Source organism: Ornithorhynchus anatinus, chromosome 16 (assembly GCF_004115215.2).
Source record: "Ornithorhynchus anatinus isolate Pmale09 chromosome 16, mOrnAna1.pri.v4, whole genome shotgun sequence".
NCBI lineage: Eukaryota > Metazoa > Chordata > Mammalia > Monotremata > Ornithorhynchidae > Ornithorhynchus > Ornithorhynchus anatinus.
In genome coordinates, this window is record NC_041743.1 from 28,509,229 (window position 1) to 28,527,488 (window position 18,260).

General features: G+C 42.8%; 1 long non-coding RNA gene across 1 annotated transcript in view; it reads left to right on the forward strand.

Annotated features, from left to right (window-relative positions):
- Positions 1–18,260, forward strand: part of LOC114817261 — an 82,982-nt gene that overhangs the window by 21,647 nt on the left and 43,075 nt on the right. Inside the window, exon 3 of the long non-coding RNA XR_003765112.2 lies at positions 18,153–18,244. This is a non-coding gene — a long non-coding RNA (uncharacterized LOC114817261). The remainder of the gene's footprint in view (positions 1–18,152; positions 18,245–18,260) is intronic.

Sequence of the window (18,260 nt, forward strand, 5' to 3'; positions counted from 1 at the left end):
ATACTACTTTTACCAATAGGATACATGCTTTTGCAGTTGTTGGGTAACTGGGCGGAAATTGTGATAGAGCTGATATCTTCACTTAACTCTGCCTCATGAAGACGATCTGAACCATGCCAAGCAGCTCCACTGGCATTTGATCCATGTTGTTCTTACTGTGGTTTGGGAGTTATCATTTATTGGTCATAGGCAGCGCTGTCCCGGGCACAGAGGAAAGAGTCCCCGCTTACTGGTCCTACATAGCCCAGCGGGCATGAGGGAGGGATTGCTCAATTCGAGGGATTGTTCAATTCATTATGGAAGAGACTATAATGAGATTTAGAAAAAGCATAAGAATAGTATTTGTGCAGCTACCTGGAAGCCCAATCATTATTCAGACAAAATTTCTGTAACACAACAGGAAGTTGATGGGAATTCTACCTGGTTAGGATAGCAGAACCAGCAGAATCACACAACTGATTTGGACATTCATTGTTCTGTGTCTAAAAACATTTTTAAGAAGAAACCATAGAGTAAGTGCTAATGGGAGAAGTGGCATAAACAGTGAAAATATACACATATGCCTAGTGTTCTTTTCAGGGAAATGAGTGCACTGTGAGTCCATTGTGCATAGGGATTGTCTCTATTTGTTGCTGAATTGTACTTTCCAAGTGCTTAGTACAGTGCTCTGCACTCAGTAAACGCTCAATAAATATGATTGAATGAATGAATGTACTGAGTCTAGAAATACCCTAAGGTCTGACCCACAGCATTCTCCCCTTTCTGGGATCTGATGTCAACCCATACACAAAAGAGAAAGCATTTTCTTCCATTCGCCTTTACAAAAAACGATAAAGTGAATTGGCTGTCATTTTTTTAAAAAAATGTGTTCTTTCAATCATGGTAATCCATAGGCAGAGTATCCCAATGCCATCTAATCCCTCTTGTTAGCACAAATCCCAGAATGGACTCTGACAGGCTCTCCTCTGGCACACCACTGGGTATGGAAGACATCTATGGTAATTTCTACCTTGCCAGAGCCTACTAATATTAACCCCATGCTAACACTGCACATCAACTTCTCAACACTTCTAGCCTCTGTGAATGGTGTGAGTGAAGGTGCTGAAACCCGGCCTGGGGGAATGCACCAGGAAAGAAGCTGAAAAGACAGTGAACACCTCCTGCTATTGCTTTCAATCAATCAATGGTATTTATTGAGCACTTACTCCATGCAGAGCACTGGTCTAAGTTCTTGGGAGAGTACAGTACAATCCCTGTCCACGAGCAGTTTACAGTCCGGTCCAAAGCATCAGCAGTGTGATTTTTTAAAAACATTTTTATTGGTATTTGTTCGGCACTCTGTACTAAGCCCTGGGGTGGATGCAAGCCAATCAGATCGGACACAGTCCATGTCCCACATGGGGCTCACAGTCTTAATCCCCATTTTGCTGATAAGGTAACTGAGGCACAAAGAACTTACGTGACTTGCCCCAGGTCACAAAGTACACAAGTGGCAGGGCTGGGATTAGAACCCAGGTCTTCTATCTCCTAGGCCGTGCTCTTATCAATTAGGCCAAGCTGCTTCTCAGCCAAAGATAGCAGCTGTTCAAAAGGCTAAACCCTCCCCATTTCATTCATTTTCTTGTGATTCCATCTTCTTCAGAGAATGCCTTCATACTCATGGCCATAAATCACACTGAGAATCCCGTTCTTAATGAACAGTCCAGAAATGCAAATAGACTCTTTTGGAAAGTAGTTTGCAAAAATCATTCGCAAATTTCTACTGACTTTGGGTGGCCAAACTTGCTTTGACCTGCTCACATTAATCAGAGCCCCTCCCATTGGCACTTCCTTCTACCACTCTTAATGACATGAGTCTCAACCTCTACCCACTGCAAACCACTCTAAGACCCCTCCCCCAGGCACAGACTCCGCTGAGAACCAAAACCAAAAAACAGAAAGGAGAGGAACGAGCTGGGAAAGCGCAAGTTACAAAATCCCCTTTGGTGTCCCAGAATGGGGAACTTTGCTTCCAAGAAGGTTAATAAATGAGGATGGTCGGAATCAGACTTAGAATTCAAATGGCAAAAGCTTTCCGTAGCTACTGGTAACTGTCTGCCTGAATAGGATCCTCTTCTGTAGTGTGGTCACTTGTCTTCTGTTGCAGACTGGGCAGGAAAGAGAACTTGATCCCAGCAGGCTCCTCCAAAACCCCAGATCAGGAGTACCCCAGACAGAAGGGGGATTCAGAGGAGCCTGGGCTTGAGGGAGTACCCCCTTCTGGGTCTGATGTGATTATTTTGTATTTACCCCAGCGCTTAGTACAGAGCTTGGCACATAGTAAGTGCTGAGCAAATACTATCATTCTGGGTCAGGCTGCTGCAGAGAGGGGGAAAAGTGACAGGGAGGGCTGGATTAATGCAAAGCCTTTAATCCACAATAATAATAATAATGATTATTATTATTACAGTATTTGTTAAGCACTTACTATTTGCCAGGCACTGTACTGAGTATACAAGCATATCGTGTTGGACAAAGCCCCTGTCCTACATGGGGCTCACAGTCTTGATCCCCATTTTACAGATGCGGTAACTGAGGACCAAAGAAGTGAAGTAACTTGCCCAAGGTTACACAGTAGACAAGGGACAGAGTCATGATTAGAGCTCATGACCAGAAGGACTTCTAGACCTTTGGTTTATCCACTACACCTTGCTGATTCTTTAGGGACTTGAGCCCTAGACCTTTGGAGAAGGGGGGAGTTCCAACCAAGCCCCTTCCTGAGAGACAACAGTGCATCTCCTGATCATGCCAACATGTTTACCAGTTAGGGAATTGTGCCCTAAACAAACCTACCCCAAATGGCCACCATGCCCATGCAGTGTCTGTAGGGGAGGGATGGTGTTTGCCAGACCTGCAGGCCCCACCGGTTGAACCCCCTCCACTATCCATTATGCTGTGTATGTATGGTGGCCGGGCACCCACAACTCAGCTTCAGCCCCCCCAAGCCCTGCTCTATCTCCACTGGCTGCTCCCCAAGCCTCTCAGCTGAGCAGTCCCAGGATTGAGGCAGCCCTGGCCAGGAAGCTTACTGATTGTCTGAGGCCTGGCGTCCGGCTCTTAAAGGGGACTTTCATCCCTAAAACTGGCTCAGCCTCAGCTCAAATATACAGGGGGGAGGAGGGAGCCTGAGATAGGAGCCTGTATGTCCCAGATCCAGCAGCCAAGATATGATGGTGGGATCGCCTATGCCTCCCTTCCTCACCCTGGATTCTGGTAAAATCTGATAGGGGAGGTCCTGAGTGAGTGGGGAATTAGGGCAGAGACTGCAGAATCTGAGCAGGTCAGTCCTAAGCCTGCCTTCGTTCTGTGCCCATCTCTGAGGGGTCTGAGAGTTCAGCTGCTGCTGCTCTGGAAGCTACCCTGCCTACCCCCACCTCAGTTGCCCTGGGTCATCATGGCACAGGCTCTGACTGTACCTCACAAGGCTCTGCTGGCTGGGCCTCTGAAAATGTTCAGCCTGATTTAGGGTCATCAGGAGTGGCTGAATCATCAGGTGCTGATGTTGTGGAAAAAGCCTCATGCCCTCACCTCTGTCCTCCTCCTCGTCCTCACCAGCACAACTCACATTCGCCCATCCTCAGGCTTGATTCAGGGAAGCAGCATGGCATAATGATTAGAGCACTGGCCTGGGAGTCAGAAGTCAGAAGGTCATGGGTTCTATTCCCGGTTCTACCACTAGTCTGCTGTGTGACCTCAGGCAAGTCACTTCACTTCTCTGGGCCTCACTTACCTCATCTGTAAAATGGGGACTGAGACTGTGAGCCCCATGAGAGACAGGGACTGTGTCCAACCCGATTTGCTTTTATCCGCCCCAGCACTTAGTACAGTGCCTGCCATGTAGTAAATGCTTAACAAATACCACAATTATTATTATTATTATGGAGGTTTCAGAGAGCTAATGGGTGCTACCAACTCTCCAACGCTTTGTGCGAGCAGACATGGTGGTCTTAAATTTTTGCCAAGAGCAGAGATTTGGAGGTTTGAGAGTCCAGCAGAACAAAATGGAATTTGCAACACGGTTCAGCCCTGGGCCTAGGTGACGATTAATCTGGCTCTGGTGATGGTCTGCTTATGCATTAAGCTATTTTAACCCAGGATGACAAGCTGAATTTCTAGGGCATGATAAACTAAAATAGTTTTAGGCAGACAATCACTCTACTCTTGTCTGTCCCTGCGTGAGTGAGAGCGAGGATTATAATTCATGCTCTGCACACCACTGCTCTTCTGTAACTGAAAGATCCACCTCAGCACACAAGAGTCAGAAAGTGAAAATGTTAAGATTGGAACTTTGGACTTATTCAGTACCTTCTTTTTAGGCACTCCACTCAATGTATTTATTTCAGTGTGTGTATGTGTGTGGGGGGGGGGGGTGAATAAATGTATAGAAAGAGCATGAGAGAAAGAGGCATGTTTCACTCTGTCTTTAAATTGTTAAATCTGCCCAGTAAGTGATGGCTATATCTGCACAGTCCAAGTGGTGGATTGAGCAATTATTCAGTTGATGCGCTCTAGGCAAATTCTCAAATGGGAAATTCAGACCTCAAAAATGATTTTTAAAAAAATAAAATTAGCTGGAGCATTTTTCACTTGAACTTTGAATCCCCGGCCCTTTGACCAATCCAAAAAAAAAAAAATTGAATTCAGACATACCCTGCAATACATCCAGGGTATATTCCTTGAAACTCATGAAAATGGTTATGTTATGAAGGGATCGTATCTATCAAGTGTATTGCGATCTCCCAAGTGCTTTGCAAACAATGAATACTTACTATATAGCATTGATTGATTGATTGATTAGGTACACTTTTGCAAAGAACTACATGTTATAAATTCCAAAACTAAACCTAAAATGATTGAGCACTACAGAAAAGTAAAAATGGGACTGTAAGTTCCTCCCTGTCCAAGTTCTTGGTGAAAACCAGATCAATTCATCTAAAAGAGAAAAAAGCATGAAGCAGGACTGCTTGACTTATTTTAAAAGTGCCAGGTCATACCTAGGCACCCTCAAAGGTTGTCGGGGAGAGGAAGAGAGGAGTGTGAATGGTGGGCTTCATCTTTGCAAGCACATTCACTCATTTACAGTAATCCTGGAGTCAGTAGTTCCTGCAATCCTGAGGAACAACTGTGCAGGGGTAGTTGAATGATAGTATCACCACCATTCTTTCCAGAGGTACATTCTCTTATGTCCTGAACCAAGCCATCCCCATGCAAGCCAAACCTAATTTCCAAAAACATTTGCCAACCTGTCGGCAGTAGCGTATCTATGTTTCAGAAAATATAGACTGACTCTGGAGTCTTGGCTACTAGGGAATGTGTCTGTTTGTTGTTATATTATACTCTCCCAAGCACTTAGTACAGTAATCTAAACCCAAGAAGCGCTCAGTAAATACAATTGACTGACTGCCTAAACCTAGAAGGCACCTCTGAGTGTCAACTAATCCATCTTCCTGCTACCTTCTCCTTCTCCACCTCCTGTTCCTCCTCCTCTTCATCAGTGATATTTAATGAGCACCTACTATAGGCAAATTATTGTTCTAAATGCTTGGGGGAGTGTAACAGAAGTGAGACTCATGATCGCTGCCCGCTTGGAGCTAACAATCTAATGAGAAGCAGCAAGGCCTAGTTGAAAGCACACAGGACTGGGAGTCAGAAGTCCTGGGTTCTATTCCAAAGCTCTGCAACTTGCCTGCTGTGTGACCTTGGGTAAGCCCTTGACCTTCTCTGAGCTTTAGTTCACTTCTCAGTAAAATGGGAACTCATTACCACTTCTCTCTCTTATTTACACTGTAAACTCCATGTGGGATTGGGGTTGTGTCTGATCTTGTATCTATCCCAGTGCTTAGTACAGTGCTTAGCACATATAAAAGATTTAATGAATACCACAATTATTATAATCAATGGTATTTATTGAATGTGTACTGTGTCCAGAGCACTCTACCTAGTGCATGGGAGAGTACTACACAAAACAGTTGGTAGACATGTTCCCTGCCCAAAACTAGTTTACAGTCTAGATGTTAATGGAGGGGCTTACAGTCTAAGAGAAGGATGATGCCAAAACAATCACAGGCAATTGATTTCTTGATAAGGAGGGATGGGGCCAGGAATATAATGAGTTTTTTTAAAATAATTTTAAGAACATAATTATATTACAAACACAGGATACCCAAAGTGGATATTGCTTAACCCTGCCCTTCTTAAATGCATTCTTGGGTGCACTGTGCACATCAGAGAAGATTAGTAAATGTTTCCTGACACCTGCTGCCCTTCCAGACAACCCACCAGGATGTCCATTCTCAGTTATCCGAGCAGAGAACTCAGGACTCAAAATGTTACTCTTCAAGTTTATTTACACCAGGTTCAGGAAGATCTTGTTTCTGCAGATTCGATTGGAATATGTCCTTAACAGCTTCAAAAACAGGAAGGAGAGAAAATCATTGGTTTGGTTGGCTTAGAGAAATAGGTTGTGAAGGAAATAATGTAAGACCAATGAAGAAAAATTTATATACCTCCAATTTAAAAGTAAAATAGCTCAGTTTTAGTAATGGAACTCAGAAGTAGACCGGCTTCTGAGATAGAAAACTCTGATGTGACAGAAAAAGAGCATATTCAACCCTGCGTCAGCAGGCAAGGCAAACTACGAGTTTAAGGCAACCAAGGGACTTGAACTTGAACTGAAGTTTGAAAATATAGGCTGTCCTAGATAGTGCCCTTAGATTAGATATTGTTTGGAAGTAGTGCTGAACGTAAGTCTTCTCTTCTCTTGAGTATGTTTCCCTTTGTTCTGCAAACAGAAAGAAATATTCTACATTTCCCAGAGAGAGAGTAAAAAAAAGATGCCACGTCAAGGCCAAATCATAGTGTTCCCAAGGTTTATTTTAGTGGTTTATTTTGGTTTAGTGAGGTCATCCATTCCCTGAGGGAGAGAGGGTGTTTATAAGGGTTAAGACTATACCATTAGTCATGGTACACATAAGCATATACGTTCTGCATCATTCTGACTTTACTACATATTGACATTCATTGATATTTTGGATAAATTGCAACAGAGTCTAATTGTAAGTGATTGAATGGAGATAGTCTGAAGATAGTCCCCTCTTGAAACCAATCAGAAAACTGGAAGACCAAGATGTGGCTTGTGGTACAATTCTGGCAATGTACATATAAAATAGAGAACATTACCACTCCCTGCTCCCAACAAGCTTGAATCTATAATAGGATTCTATTGTTAACAGATCCAAGGAGATTGGCCACTATCTTAAAGTGAAAACTAGAAGAGAAGGCAGATAGATAGGGTTCACTCAGATCACTCCAGGTCGATACTTTCAAAAGGACAGCTTTGAGTTCCCACTTCTAGTAGCTCTTCCAGATAGTCCCAACAAGAGAGTCCCAGGAAGGAGTTGAGCTAAACTTGCTGTGAGACAGATAACAGCCTGTACTTTTCTTGCAATCTTTGGGAAATCAGGGTAAAATCATAGTTGTCCTGGCTAATCTCCAAGCGCTTAGTACAGTGCTCTGCACATAGTAAGCACTCAATAAATACCATTGAATAATCTCACTCTGGTACTACGTGCCCTGTCTCAATGCTGACTTTGAGGGCCGGTGACTAATATGGAATCGGTTTTTCAGTGGAGTTAACGAGGAAGTATTCAAGAGGACTTTAAATCTTTTAATAGCATTGGAAAACACAGCTTCAGAAGCTATGTCAAATAAATACTACTTGAAAAAGGATTTCTGCGGGTCAGCCAACAATGGCAAAATGATTTAGAAGAGGTTACCTGGAATGGTTGATTGGGGCTTAATTCAGCAGACTGGGAAAGTAGTAATCAATTGCTTTCCCACACAATTTCTAAACAGAAGTCTTACTCACTCCCAAATGCAAACAAATAGTTTTTGAAGTGACAAAGAAATTGCTTTCGAATTAACTTGGGATTTGTCTGCTCAGAACAAACTGTTATTTTGAGCTGGATTTCTTTTAAGGGAAGTAATTATTGTTATTGTGTTTTTTTGTTGAGCACTTTCTTTGTGCTAAGCACTGTACTAAGTGCTGGTATAGATACAAAATAATCAGGTCCCATATGGGGCATCCAGTCTAAGTAGGAGGGAGAACAGCTATTGACCGCCCATTTTACAGATGAGGAAACTGAGTTATAGAGAAGTGAAGTGACTTGTCCAAGGTCACACAGAAGGCAATTGGCAGAGATGGGATTAGAACCCAGGTCCTCTGACTCCCTGGCCCATGCTCTTTCCACTAGGCCAAATTAATGCTGACTTCAAGGTCCTAGCTCTCTAGTCTTTTGGCTGACGTCACGAACACCTTGAGGTCATGTTTCACTGCCATTCAATTTCTCTTAATTCAGCTCCAGTAATATCAGAGCAATAAAAACTGCCCACTGGGGCCTAGCTTCTTTGCAGTTAATTAAAACTGTAATTTGGCTGTTGAATACCAACTGGATTTAAAGGGCAATACTAACTTGTACAATATATAGACAAAAATCTATTGTAAATGTTAAAGAAAAGGAATTCAGAAGGTTATCCTAAGCTCCCTGTCTATCATCAAGAATTTTGAATAGATAATTTTAGCCAGACCTATCAGAAGACTATATACCTTTAATCTGAAATATGTTTCAATCAAATAAGCCCTGATTCTAGTGACTGAACAAGGAATTGAAAGGCAGTGTCACTGAATGGAATAACTCTCTGACCAGGCAGGACAAGGACCCTCTGGATTGTGAATATAAACTATTTATAGTCACAGAAATAATTTCCAGGTTTTATGTACCTGGTCTGGTGACCAGCCCATTTCCTTTGAAATTGTTGGTCTCTGATTTGGCAGTGTATTAATAAAAGAAATCCAATATGAAATTTGCTATGAATTTTCTTTGTCCTCAGATATGAAGCAGACCCTTTCCTGGTCTGTAGAGTTTCTGGTTCTAAGAAAACCTGTTTTGTTAAATGAAATCCTGTAACTTATTAGAATGTAGCTTGGTTTGCTAATATTTACTCCAGGGTTTTCTCTGGAGATATGACTTTTAGGGCATATAACCTCACCTAAATCAACTTCCCAATGTAATAATTGGACTTAATCTATTTGAACATAAAATGCACTATGGCTATGCATTATACATGATAGTGCTTTACAGTTAGTATTTGATTCATTTGTGCCACGGCTACATAGGATCATCTGAAAAAGGTGAAGAATGAGAATGGCCTGAATCCCCAGCCGTGGGAACCTTGCAGAGCTTGGTGACTTTAGCTCTTCTCCCACTCCCACCCACCATGCTGTAAGGGTAAGTGAAGGAGGAAAATGATCTTCATGAATAAGGAGGCAGCATGGTCTAGTGGAAAGAGCATGGACCTGGGAGTCAGGGGACCTGGGGTCTAATACTGGATCTGCCACTTGCCTCCCATGTGACCTTGGGCAAGTCACTTGATTTCTCTGTACTTTGGTTTCCTAATCTGTAAAATGGGAATTGATACCTGTTCTCCCTTCTCCTTAGGCTGTGAGCAGCATATGGAAGAGGGATTATGTCTGACCTCATTATCTTGTGTCTACCCCAGCACTTAGTAGAGTTCTTGGCACATAGTAAGTGCTTAACAAATACTATACTATACTATTATACTGTAATAATAATAATAACAATAATAGTGAAAAGGACGGTCCAGGGAGTCAGGATGTCCGGACTCTAATCCTGGCTCTACCATTTACCTGCTGTGTGACCTTGGGCAATTCACTTAACCTCTCTGAATCTGTATGTGCTCATCTGTAAAATGGGGGATAAAATATCTGTTCTTCCTCCCTCTTAATAATAATACTGGTTTTTAGTAAGTGCTTACTATGTGTTTAGTAAGTGCTTACTGAACTAAGGGCTGGGGTTGATACAAGCAATTCGGGTTGGAAACAATCCTGTCCCACGTGGGGTTCACAGTCTCGATCCCCATTATATAGATGAGTTAGCTGAGGCACAGAGAAGTGGAATGACTTGTCCAAGGTCACAGAGCAGACAAGCTCACAGTAGACCGTGAGCCCTCTTTGGAGCAAAGACTCTATCCAATTTATCTTATCTCTATCCTAGCACTTGGCACATAATAAGTGCTTAATAAATACCATCATTAAATATAGAATGTTGGTACCGACTAGTCAGGGGAAGGACAACAAGAGAGACAAGGAAGGACATTCGTCTCTGAGCAATCTTGTTTAGAAGTTCTTGTATTAAAGTGTATTTTTTTGCTTCCCTATCTGTAATTTATTTAACATTTATCTCCCCAACTAGCCTGTAAACTCCTTAAGGGATAGTATTTACCAGCTCTACTTTACTGTACTCTCCCGAGCATTTAGTACAGTCCTCTGCATACTATAAGAGCTCAGTAAATACAGTAAATAGATTGATTGATCACTGCTTCCATGTTTGTTTTATCCTAAATTTCTCCTAGTGACAGATAATAATAGTAATTGTAGTATTTGCTATGCGCTCACTGTTTGCCAGGCACTGCACTAAGAGCTGGAGTAGATACAAGCAAATCGGGTTGGACACAGTCCCTCTCTCACGTGGGGCTCACAGTCTCAATCCCCATTTTAGAGATGAGGGAACCAAGGCCCAGAGAAGTGAAGTGACTTGCCCCAGATCACCCAGCAGACAAGTGGCAAAGCGGAATTAGAACCCATGACCTTCTGACTCTCAGGCCCGTGCTCTATCCGCTACGCTTCACTGTTCAATGTTACCATGTATATTCATCAGAGTTGTACTCACTGTGGGCATCCAGTAAATGTTAGTGATGATGATTGAAGAGAAGAATTCCCAAGAAGAGATCCTTTCTAATTAAAAGTTCTGCTCAACCACACAGAGCAAGTCAAGTCAGCTGAGACTTGAGTTTATGTCTCCTGAATCTGAGCCCATTCCTTCGGATTGCACCCTGAGCTACAGTAAATATTAATAACAAGGATAATAATAATAATAATGGTGTTTATTAAGTGCTCACTATGTGCCAGGAACTGTAGTAAGCGCTGGGGTAGGTACAAGCTAATCAGGTTGGACACAATCCCTGTTCTACATGGGGCTCACAGCCTCAATCCCCATTTTACAGATGAGGAAACTGAGGCACAGAGAAGTGAAAGGACTTGCCCAAGATCACACAGCAGATAAGTGGCAGAGCCAGGATTAGAACTTTTGCACCAATTCTCTGTCCCGATATCTCAGCCATCATTCGTGGCGGGCGACACCATCATCCTAAACTGAACCAGAAAACTTCCAAGGAAGCAAAGGTAGCTCTGGCACCTGCCTTCGTTTAGTGCACTGGGCAACTGTGCACTTTGCCCACCTCTGTGCCTGGCACAGAACTGAGGATCAGAGACCTAAGAAGAGGAACAGAGCTTTCTTTTAGGTCTGCTGTCTGCTTTACTTTTCCTCTGGTATAATACTAATATGCATGGCTGCCTTAACATGGTTACTTTTAATAACTCCTCTGAGAAGCCAGCTTGTGTTTGGTCACTGGAGCTGAAGAGATAAGAAAACTGAAGCCCAGAGGAGCTGTGACTTGTCCCAGGTCATCCAACTGGTCAGTGGCAGAGCTGAGAGGAAAGCTTTCAGTGGCCTGAGTTCCCAGTTGTTGCTAATCCTGCTATCAGTGCCAGGATCAAAAGAACAGAAAATGCTTTCAAACAGAACCTAAGGAACTCTTCTGTCCTAGTGGAAATTATCCCCTCTTCCCTTTCTTCCAAAAGCAAATTAGTGCCCATTTCTTGGAAGTAAGACTGGGCCCCTTGAATAACTCCCCAGGTGACTGACAGGAGGCTCTTTCCAGTGGAAATGCTGCTGAATGAAACCAGTTTGAACTAATAGACCTCTTGGCTGATTGACAAAGGAGCTGGTGCCTATTTGGTTAACAGAGACACCCCCTATGGTTGCTAATCACTCTCAGCATAAATAGGTGTCGACAAATCTGTGAATGGGGAAATTGTCCCCTGCCAAGTTTACCTGGGTTAACCCATGGGAATGACAGGCGCTGTTAGAAAATTTGCTCTGACTTCTTTAGAGAAGTAAGCAAGCAACGGGCAGACACTGGTTATTCTCTTTAGTCACCCTACTGCTTCTTTCATGCCTCACTAATTCCTGTAATCCAGCCTCATTAACAGGTATGGATTTCCCCCTCCCCATACCCGCTTCAGGGAACTTGTGGCTTTTTTTTTCTAATAACTTAGCAACATTAAACAAAGGAAGTCACGCTAGCCTTCCTCTTCCTCAACAAGGTAAACAGTACTAGCCTCAGTAAATTCAGCCCTTGGCACCATCAAGAATAGGAGAAGAGCAGCGTGTCTCTGTTTGCCGCTGCTTTGTCTGCCTGGTAGGGTGGGGCGCTTTTTCTTGGCTCCACACTACCTGTGGGTCGGAAAATAACAAAACCCTGGGAGAGAGGTGCGCTGCGGAGTGACTGAGGGAAATATTCCAGTCAACCCACAGTCTAGCGTTCTTTCGATTCCTCCCTTCTCGCATGACTCCAGGTCCCTCTTTCTCCAGCCTTCTGGGCCCATTGATTCATGGATTAAGTCTCCAATAAGTAGACAAGAAAACACAGAAATTCTGGTAACAGTGAGGCCCCAGCTTCCTCCAGAACAATTCTGAGCTATGCAAAAGCTGGGTGTGTGGGTGGGAAACAATCACAAAGGAGTGATTAGAAAGCTTTTGTTGCCTTTAATCAAGGCTAGAACTGCCGTGTTCTCTCCGTGCAGTGACATGCCAGTTGCTCCCACGTTGTCTGAGGAGAGGCAGAAAGGGCCAGAGAAAGAACAGAAGGGACCATGCCCCATTGCATAGTATTTTCTCTACAAATTCTTACCCCTTTTTCACAGAATGAGCTGAGAATATGGGCCTGAAGTCTGGAGATGGGAGCACACACATCAGACAAGTGTGACCGCCATTGAAATACCCAAATTTGACTTGAAAGGTATCAGAGGGAAGTAGAATTCAGACAGGCAATTTGAATGAGGGCTAAACAACAACCTGGAAAACTCAGGAGTAGGGAATATTAGCCCTCCCCAACTCACTGTGAGACAAATCTGACTGTAGAGACCTTATACTAATAATCTCGCAGCAGTGATGTGAAGCTTCTCCAGAAATAAGGAAAAAAAGATGGGAGAACAAGCTGTATTATCAAGTTCAGGGTGTAATTTGTAGTAGAGGAACATTCCCCTTAGATTATACTCAGCTCAGTGAGTAGGTTTATATAACATCTCCTTATGAAAATAGGGGCAGCTACCAGACTTTGGTAAAACAGCTAACATGATTCATCCAGCAAGGACAAAAACCCAACTCCCACAAGTCCCTGGTTTTAGCGTTTTCCCTTCATTCACCACCATTTTGTGAGTGGTATCCTGGTCTCGTTAGCTGATTCCTTCCAGCTGTTTGGATCCCAGTCTCACCCACCACCTGCCTTCTACCTCTTCTATTCATTAGCAGGTAGTACTGTTTCTCAGATGCTCTTAAATAGGTTCCTGCTTTTTGTTGCTGAAGATTAGATGTATGTTGTTGGAAGCAGTTTTATGTGTTGGGATCATTGTATTTTATTCACCCAGCATTGGTGAGTACCAAGAAGCAACTTGGTGAGGTGAAGTTTGTGCCTCAGTGTTGAAGTACCGTTCTGTTTTTCAGACCTGGGGCATGGCTGTAAGGTTAGACGAAGGTGGAGGTTTCATGACTATTTGGTAATATGACCAAATTTCCCCTCTCACCTCCCCTGAGTTTATGAATTTTATGAAACAGAGAAATCTTATCAGGGTAAAAAGGGCATAGCAAATTCAGATAACTATTGTATAATTATTATCAACCTGTATGCTGACTTTTTTTCTTTTTGAAACTAGAATGTCCATACTGTGCCACATAATGAGTAATATTCCAGTTCTTTTTATGTAAATATTGCATTATCCTAAACTTCATTGCTGTGCTATTATGAGTTTTAAAATGCTTTCTACCTGAGTCAGGGATGTGTCTTCAAAATTAGACCATAGTTTATTTCAGTTTCTAAAAGCAGCCACTTCAAATTTCTAGCCTGTGGGTGGTTTGTATATGTAAATCGTGCTGATGTTTTATTCCTCAAATGGATTCAACAGTTTTCTACATCTGTTTCCTAAATGGCTTCTTCTATTTTCCCTGAGTGTCACAGTTTAACTTAAAAAAACACCTATTTCCCTTTAAAAAAGACCTGATTTGTTGGGTTTTACTATTTGTGAATGAATTCTATTGCCTTTTGAAACAATGGCTTTGGGAAGATTCAATAGTATTTAGTGAGCGCTTACTATGTGGAGAGCACTGTACTAAGTGCTTGGAATGTACCCTTCCTCACCTATCGTGTGGGTTCCCTGCTTGGAATCCTTAAACTTGTTCCACATTATTTTATTACAAACAAAAAAACTTGCCCTGTTCTCCTCACCCCAAAGCTTGTTCCTCTCACTCAATCCCCTACCAGACTTCCCCACCTGGGTGTTCCAAAGCCACACAGTGGTGGGGATAGAACCCTGTAGAGAAAGGGAAGAAGGAAGGTAATGATCATCCCTGTGTTTGCTAGTTTTCTTATTGCCCCGATCTCCTAAAGCGGTGTGAGAGGCCCAAGTATGGCTCCGATCCCCTCTACCTCCCCCGTTCCCACTCCCAACTCCAGGTGGCTTTGGGGATCCCAGGAGTTGAGGATTAAGACAGGACCAGCAACCTTTTTCCAAATGACTGGTTTTGGTATTGTGGGATGGCAGGGGTAGGTAGGGACTTTTCAAAACCTATGGTCCACATTAAAGGGAGGATGGGTGGTGGGCAGGAAAGACTACTGTTGTGGGGGAAGTGGATCAAGAAAAGAGAAGAAATGATGGTATTTAATAGTTTACCTGGTAGACATAAGGAGACAGCAAATCCAGTCCTCTGGCATGTAAATGTTATGTAAAATTCCAGGCTGGAGGGAGGATATGGGCAAAGGGTCACCACGGACTCCATGCCCACAACCTCTCCCTAGCCTGCAACTTCTTCCCTGTCCAAATCAATCAATCATATTTGAGTGCTTACTGTGCAGAGCTTTGTACTAAGCATCTGGAAGAGTTTAACGTAGCTTGTTTACAAGCTCCAAGCCCACAGTGAGCTTACAATCTAGAGGGAGATACATATTAATATACATGAATAAATTACAGATATATACACAAATGCTTTGGGATTCAAAGAGGGGTGAATAAAAGGTGTGAGTTCAAAGGCAACTCAAAAGGAAGTGGGAGAAGAGGAAATGAGGGTTTTGTTGGAAAGACCTCTTGGAAAAGATAAGCTTTTAATAAGGCTTTGAAGGTGGGGAGAGTGATTGTCAGATATGAAGAGGGAGGGCATTCCAGGCCAGAGGAAGGATGTGGATGAGGTATAGTGACAGTAAAAGAGCAAAATCGCTGGCTGGGTTGTAATAGTAAATCATGGAGATAAAATGGTGGGGCAAGGTGACTGAGTGTTTTAAAACCTATGGTAAGGAGTTTCTGTTTGGGGTAGATGGGCAACCACTGGAGGTTTTTGAGGGGTGGGGAAATATGGGCTGAATGGTTTTGTAGAAAAATGATCGGGGCAGTCGAGTGAAACATGGACTGGAGTAGGGTGATCAGGGAAGTCAGCTAGGAGGGTGAACAAGGAGGGATAGGATAAGTGCTCGGGTTAATGTGGTAGTAGTTTGGGTGGAGAAGAAAGGGTGGATTTTAGTGATGTTGTGAAGGCTGAACTAACAGGATCTGGTGACGGATTGAATAGGTGAATTGATGCCATACCATCACTCTTCCTGCCTTCAAATCCTTATTAATAACGACGGTATTTAAGCGCTCACTATGTGCCAAGCACTGTGCTAAGCGCTAGGATGAATAGATACAAGATTATCAGGTTGTCTCATGTGGGGCTCACAGTCTTAATCCCCATTTTGCAGTTGAGGAAACTGAGGCACAGAGAAATTAAGTGACTTGCTCAAAGTCACACACTGCCAAGTGGCGAAGCTGGGATTAGAACTCATAAGGGCATCTCTCCTCCAGAAGACCTTCCCTGATTAAGCCTTCTTTTCCCCAGCTCTCTCTCCCTTCTATATTGTCCCTGCATTGAGATCTGTGACCTTTGGGCATTTGATAGTTGCCCCACTTTCAAACTCACAGCACTCATGTAAATTATATAATCATAAATTATTTATATTAATGTCTGTCTCCCCCGCTAAACTCTAAGCTCGTGGTGGGCAGAGAATGTGTCTACCAACTCTATCGTATTCTCCTACGTGCTTATTCAGTGCTCTGTACACAGTAAATGCTCAATAAATACCACTGATGATGATGATGTAAGTGTTATGGATAGGCATTAACTCCAGAAATTGTGGTTTGCATAAACTCTGTTGATAGAATTTATATACTGTCCATAAGCAATACTAGGACTCGGTTCAACTGATGATCCAATCAAGCAAAAACACCAACTCAGACAGTGGCCTAAAAATGCCTGAAGCAACCAGGTGTTGATTCCTCTGCTTGACATCCATCCTAATCACTAGAAATATTTTAAAGTTCATCCCTAACTTTCCTTGTAGGAACCAGCTATAAACATCTTGATCATGAATTTGTCCAAACCTCTCTTGACTGTCCTGATAATATTGACCTGTACCACTTTCTGGGTTACAGATTCCATATTCCTATCAACTACTTATAACAAATAAGCAGTTAAATCAATGATATTGGGTGCTTACTATATGCAGAACACTGAACTATGTGCTTGGGAGGGTACAGTACAGCAGAGTGGGCAGACAGGCTCCCTGTCCATGACAAACGAATAGCACAGTTATGTGCTAAGTGGAAGGAGAACCGGATGAAATTCCAGGCAGCTGGAGCTCATGGTACTGGAGAGGAGGGCCAGTAGGAGACAGGCTAAGTAAACTGATAGAATCAGAAGAACTTTCAAACTTTACGATGAAGGGGAAGATTACATTTCAATAAGGTTTTATTTTAAGTTTTCTGGCCTAATCCTGATGCCGTTAAAAGTGATGAAGGTCACACTTGTTGAAAAAGTATCTCCCTCATTTTCCATTTATCTAATTTTCAAACTAGTTGTAGTTTTTAGTAAAATATGCATGTCATTAAAGCAAAACTAAATATGTGTGTAATATATGGCAAATCCACATCCCTATTTCTAACCACATTGCCCAGAGAGGGAAGAGTAAAGTACTGGAGCCACAGGGCTCAGGCAGACAGCTGGATGACATGTGATTTCAGGGCCTACTCAGTCTTTCAAGTTCCCACTTTTGGTTTCTGTATCATGTTCGATTAAAGGTGAAGTCATCTCAAGTCTCATAGTTCAAAATACAGTCTGCATTGTGAAGGACCTAAATTCTATTATCCAGGTGCAGTTAATTAAGAACTGGCTAGGAATCCATCAATATCTGACTGCTTACTGTGTGCAGAGAACAATATAACAGAGTTGGTAGACAACGAGCTTACAGTGTAGAGGGGGAGATGGATATTACCATAAATTATGGATCTGCACATAGGGGCTGTGGGACTGAGGGAGGGGTGAATAAAGGGTGCAAATTCAAGTGCAAGGGCGATACAGAAGGGATGGATAAAAGTAAATGAGGGCTTAGTCAACCAAATAGGGAATAATAATGATGGTATTTAAGTGCTTACTATGTGCCACGTACTGTTCTAAGCACTGGGGTAGGTACAAGTTTATCAGGTTGGACAGAGTCCCTGTCCCATGTGGGGTTCAAAGTTTTAATCCCCATTGAACAGATGAGGTAACTGTGGCACAGAGAAGTGAAGTGACTTGCCCAGGATCATACAGCAGACAAGTGGCAGAATCAGATTTAGAACCCCGGCCCATGATCTATCAACCATGCCATGCTGCTTCTCAAGAAGCAAGAATCAAGATTACCCATTTCTGAGCTGGGCCAGATAATCACTGAGATGTTGGAGCAGAAGTTCCTGACTCTCCATCTCTAATAACTCTTCTAGAAAAGAACCATGCCTTTCTTGATTGCAGATCTACCATGTGGCCAAGTGACTTCTAGTTTTCAGCTGAAATGAAACCTTATCCAAGGCTATATTTTATTGTATCTTGAAAATGTTTCCTCTGTCCTTTTTTTAGGCTGCCAGTTTCAGCTCACTGTACAACAGTTGTTTGACTACCCTACCATCACCCATTCTACTTCACATCCTATCCAGTGCAGCTGTGTTGAGGTGAGTGAAGCTCCAG